We start from the raw sequence: 5923 nt of genomic DNA on the forward strand, positions 1-5923 counted from the left end.
TTAATACCCTACTATATATTTTAAAGATAATCCTGTTTAGACTCACCACTCAGTCTCACACCAGACCGTGGGTGTACAGATTGTTATTAACACCCATTGTTTTGCTCATTGACTGAGGGTGACCTATGGTGGGGTCATTAAGAGTATATTAGGATAATCTTAGTAATAAAGATAATTAAAAGAAAAGAGAATTCAATTACATATGGTAAAGAATTCTAATTGTTAATTCACAAAAGTATTTTTAGACGTTAGTGCACAGAGTAATAATATTTTACTTGAACCTACTATAGAGAGTTATAACTATAGCTAAATATATAGGTTTTATATTACCTAAGACTTCACATAATATCCAGAATAAAAAAAATAGAGTTATGTATTGAGGAAAGGCATATGCATAAAAAATAGTTGCAGTACTGATAGTTGAGAACAGGGAACCGGTATTTGTAGAAAGGGTTAAGGTATTGCAATACAAAGCAGTGTAGACGTTATTGTAATTAGGATTATTTGTACCGTAATCTGTATTGTAAATCTCCTGATCAGTGATGCAGAGGATGGCAGTCAGTTCTGTGAGCAGAGAGAATCCTGTCTTTGCTTTAGATGTAGCAAGCTGAAAACACACAGGAGCGGGATCTCTGTGTTTGAAGCTCTGGAGAAGCAGCAGGGCGTGACGTCAGATGCCGAGATTCAGGGAGTGAGAGAAAGCAGCTGTGGAAAGGCAGTGAACGGAAACTTGATGCTGTGAATCTCTCCCTGTAAAACTCAATAGAATGTTAGAATTGTTAAGTAAGAACTTTAGAGAGCTTAGTACTAGCTCAAGTAATATCCTTTAGGAATCAAAATACCAAGCAGGTAATGGAGGGTGAATGTTTCTTAAATAGATGTGGATAGTCACATGATCACAGAGTTAAAGGGGAAGTACAGCAGAATTGTAACATATAAATCCTGACAGTCCCTTTAGCGAACTAGCGGATAAACCCTTTTCTAAACCCTCTTGTAGAAAAGCCAATATCCTAGGAATCCTAACCTTACTCCATGAGTAACTCTTGGATTCACACCAATATAAATATTTACGCCATATCTTATGGTAAATTTTTCTGGTCACAGGTTTCCGAGCCTGTATTAATGTATCAATAACCGAATCCGAAAACCCACGCTTTGATAGAATCAAGCGTTCAATTTCCAGGCAGTCAGCCTCAGAGAAATTAGGTTTGGATGGTTGAAAGGACCCTGAATTAGAAGGTCCTGCCTCAGAGGTAGAGACCATGGTGGACAGGACGACATGTCCACTAGGTCTGCATACCAGGTCCTGCGTAGCCACGCAGGCGCTATCAGAATTACCGATGCCCTCTCCTGTTTTATCCTGGCAATCAGTCGAGGTAGCAACGGAAATGGTGGAAACACATAAGCTATGTTGAAAACCCAAGGGGCTGCTAATGCATCTACCAGCACCGCTCCCGGGTCCCTGGACCTGGATCCGTAACAAGAAAGCTTCGCGTTCTGGCGAGATGCCATGAGATCCAGATCCGGTTTGCCCCAACGACAAATCAGTTGAGCAAATACCTCCGGGTGAAGTTCCCACTCTCCCGGATGAAAAGTCTGGCGACTTAGGAAATCCGCCTCCCAGTTCTCCACGCCTGGGATGTAGATCGCTGACAGGTGGCAAGAATGAGACTCTGCCCAGCGAATTATCTTCGAGACTTCCAACATCGCTAGGGAACTCCTGGTTCCCCCTTGATGATTGATGTAAGCCACAGTCGTGATGTTGTCCGACTGAAATCTGATGAACCTCAGTTCTGCTAACTGAGGCCAAGCTAGAAGAGCATTGAATATTGCTCTTAATTCTAGAATGTTTATTGGAAGGAGTTTCTCCTCCTGAGTCCACGATCCCTGAGCCTTCAGGGAATTCCAGACTGCTCCCCAGCCTAGAAGGCTGGCATCCGTTGTTACAATCGTCCAATCTGGTCTGCGAAAGGTCATTCCTTTGGACAGATGAACCGGTGACAACCACCAGAGAAGAGAATCTCTGGTCTCCTGGTCCAGATTTAGCAAAGGGGACAGATCTGAGTAATCCCCGTTCCATTGACTGAGCATGCATAGTTGCAGCGGTCTGAGATGCAGGCGCGCAAATGGCACTATGTCCATTGCTGCGACCATTAAGCCGATTACCTCCATGCACTGAGCTACTGATGGGCTTGGAATGGAATGAAGGACACGGCAAGCATTGAGAATCTTTGATAACCTGGACTCCGTCAGGTAAATCTTCATCTCTACAGAATCTATAAGAGTCCCTAGAAAAGGAACCCTTGTGAGTGGTAACAGAGAACTCTTTTCCACGTTCACTTTCCACCCATGCAACCTCAGAAATGCTAGAACTATCTCTGTATGAGACTTTGCATTTTGAAAACTTGACGCTTGTATCAGAATGTCGTCTAGGTACGGAGCCACCGCTATGCCTCGTGGTCTTAGTACCGCCAGAAGTGAGCCCAGAACCTTCGTAAAAATTCTCGGGGCCGTAGCTAACCCGAAGGGAAGAGCTACAAACTGGTAATGCCTGTCTAGAAAGGCAAACCTTAGGTACCGATAATGATCTTTGTGAATTGGTATGTGAAGGTAAGCATCCTTTAAGTCCACTGTGGTCATATATTGACCCTCTTGCATCATGGGTAGGATGGTTCGAATGGTTTCCATCTTGAACGATGGGACCCTTAGGAATTTGTTTAAGATCTTTAAGTCCAAGATTGGTCTGAAGGTTCCCTCTTTTTTGGGAACCACAAATAGATTTGAGTAAAATCCTTGTCCCTGTTCCGTTCGCGGAACTGAGTGGATCACTCCCATGACTAAGAGGTCTTGTACACATTGTAGAAATGCCTCTTTCTTTACTAGGTTTGTTGATAACCTCGACAGATGGAACCTCCCTTGTGGAGGAGAGGTTTTGAAATCCAGAAGGTATCCCTGAGATATAATCTTCAACGTCCAGGGATCCTGCACATCTCTTGCCCAAGCCTGGGCGAAGAGAGAAAGTCTGCCCCCCACTAGATCCGTCTCCGGATAGGGGGCCCTGTCTTCATGCTGTCTTAGGGGCGGGAGTAGGCTTTCTGGCCTGCTTGCCCTTGTTCCATGACTGGTTGCCTTTCCAACCCTGTCTGTAACGAGCAGTAGTTCCTTCCTGTTTTGGAGCGGAGGAAGTTGATGCTGCTCCTGCCTTGAAGTTACGAAAGGCACAAAAATTAGACTGTTTGGCCTTTGGTTTGGCCCTGTCCTGAGGAAGGGCGTGGCCCTTACCTCCCGTAATGTCAGCAATAATTTCCTTCAAGCCGGGCCCGAATAAGGTCTGCCCTTTGAAAGGAATGTTAAGTAGTTTAGATTTGGAAGTTACATCCGCTGACCAGGATTTAAGCCAGAGCGCCCTGCACGCCTGTATGGCGAATCCGGAATTTTTAGCCGTAAGTTTGGTTAAATGCACTACGGCATCTGAAACAAACGCATTAGCCTGTTTAAGGGTTCTAACTTTGCTCAAAGCCTCATCCAATGGTGCTTCCAGAGACTCAAACCAGAATGCCGCTGCAGCCGTGACAGGCGCAATGCATGCAAGAGGCTGCAATATAAAACCTTGTTGAACAAACATTTTCTTAAGATAACCCTCTAATTTTTTATCCATTGGATCTGAGAAAGCACAGCTATCCTCCACCGGGATAGTGGTACGTTTAGCTAAAGTAGAAACTGCTCCCTCCACCTTAGGGACCGTCTGCCATAAGTCTCGTGTGGTGGCGTCTATAGGAAACATTTTTCTAAATATCGGATGAGGGGAAAAAGGCACACCGGGTCTATCCCACTCCTTACTAATAATTTCTGTAAGTTTTTTTGGTATAGGAAAGATGTCAGTACACACCTGTACCGCATAGTATCTATCCAACCTACACATTTTCTCTGGAATTGCCACCGTGTCGCAATCATTCAGAGCCGCTAACACCTCCCCTAGTAACACACGGAGGTTCTCAAGCTTAAATTTAAAATTTGAAATTTCTGAATCCGGTCTCCCCGGATCAGAACCGTCACCGACAGAATGAAGCTCACCGTCCTCATGTTCTGCAAATTGTGACGCAGTATCAGACATGGCTCTCGTGTCATCAGCGCGCTCTGTCCTTAACCCAGAGCTATCGCGCTTCCCTCTTAATTCGGGCATATTATATAATACTTCTTTCATAACATTAGCCATATCATGTAAAGTGATTTGTAAGGGCCTAGATGTACTTGGCGTCTCAATCTTACGCATCTCCCGAGCGGGAGACGCAGGTACTGACACGTGAGGAGAGTTAGACGGCATAACTTCCCCCTCGTTGTCTGGTGATAATTTCTCTATCGGTACAGATTGACTTTTATTCAAAGCAATATCAATACAATTGGTACACATCGTTCTATTGGGCTCCACATTGGCTTTTGAACATGATGAACAAACAGTTTCCTCTGAATCAGACATGTTTAAACAGACTTAGCAATGAAACTAGCAAGCTTGGAAATCACTTTCAATAAGTTTACAAGCAATATAAAAAACGCTGCAGCACTTTAAAAAATACAGATATAGTTAAACAATTCTTAACAAGAAGTGTATTATTAGCAGAGGATTGCACCCATTAGCAAAAGGATGATTAACCCCTCAATATCCAAAATGGATAAAACGGATATCAATTAAGATTTAACGCTTTTAATCACAGTCAAACACACTGTCACAGATCTGCTGTGACTGATTACCTCCCTTAAAAATGAATTTTGCAGACCCCTGAGCTCTCTAGAGACGTCCTGGATCAAGGAGGAAGAAGCAGGAAGACTGTGCTAGAATTTTAACTGCGCAACAAGGCGCTAAAACAAGGTCCCTCCCACTCCTATTACAACAGTGGGAGCCCTGATATAACGGTTTCTATGCAGAAAAAATATGTTAGCCATGTGGAAAAAAATCATGCCCAAAGAGATGTACCTCACAAAAACGAATAACATGCCAGTAAACGTTTTTTTAAAAAACAACATTTTCCAATGTCATGCAAAGTTATCACTAAGCCTGCTACCAGTCGCTACCACTGCAGATAAGGCTTAAGTATTATTTCAGTTTTAACAGTATTTTCTCAGTCAAATTCTAGTCCCTAGAAAATAACTCGACTGCGCATACATTTATCAGCCTGATACCAGTCGCTACTACTGCATTTAAGGCTGTACTTACATCATACGGGTAACAGCAGTGTTTTCTTAGTCAATTCCATTCCCAGAAAATAATGTACTGCACATACCTCATTTGCGGAGGACCCCGCATGCTATTCCCATTTTCTGAAGTTACCCCACTCCTCAGAACGAGAACAGCCAGTGGATCTTAGTTACGCCTGCTAAGATCATAGAAAAAACACAGGCAGTTTCTTCTTCCAAATACTGCCTGAGATAGAAAAACAGCACACTCCGGTGCCATTTAAAATAACAAACTTTTGATTGAAGAATAGTTAAGTAAAAACTCCAACTCCTCTCGCGACCTCCTTCTTTGTTGAGGGTTGCAAGAGAATGACTGGATATGACATGTGAGGGGAGGAGCTATATAGCAGCTCTGCTTGGGTGATCCTCTTGCAACTTCCTGTTGGGAAGGAGAATATATCCCATAAGTAATGGATGACCCGTGGACTGAACACACTTAACAAGAGAAAGATGCGTTATGGCTTTTAACGCTGCTATTTGACTCATAACACTCAACTCGTAATCTAGCTGACAGTTTGGACTTAAATGCTGTATCAAAGCATTATCTCTGCATCAGTTTAGTTATATATAATGTGACAAAAATACCCCTTACTTTGTCCCATGATCAGTTTAAAGTGATAGCTATCTGGATTAATGCATATGCGGCTAATTAAACATTTTTTTATGAAAAATATATTTTTTAAAGTTTATA

This window comes from Bombina bombina, chromosome 1 (genome assembly GCF_027579735.1).
Source record: "Bombina bombina isolate aBomBom1 chromosome 1, aBomBom1.pri, whole genome shotgun sequence".
NCBI lineage: Eukaryota > Metazoa > Chordata > Amphibia > Anura > Bombinatoridae > Bombina > Bombina bombina.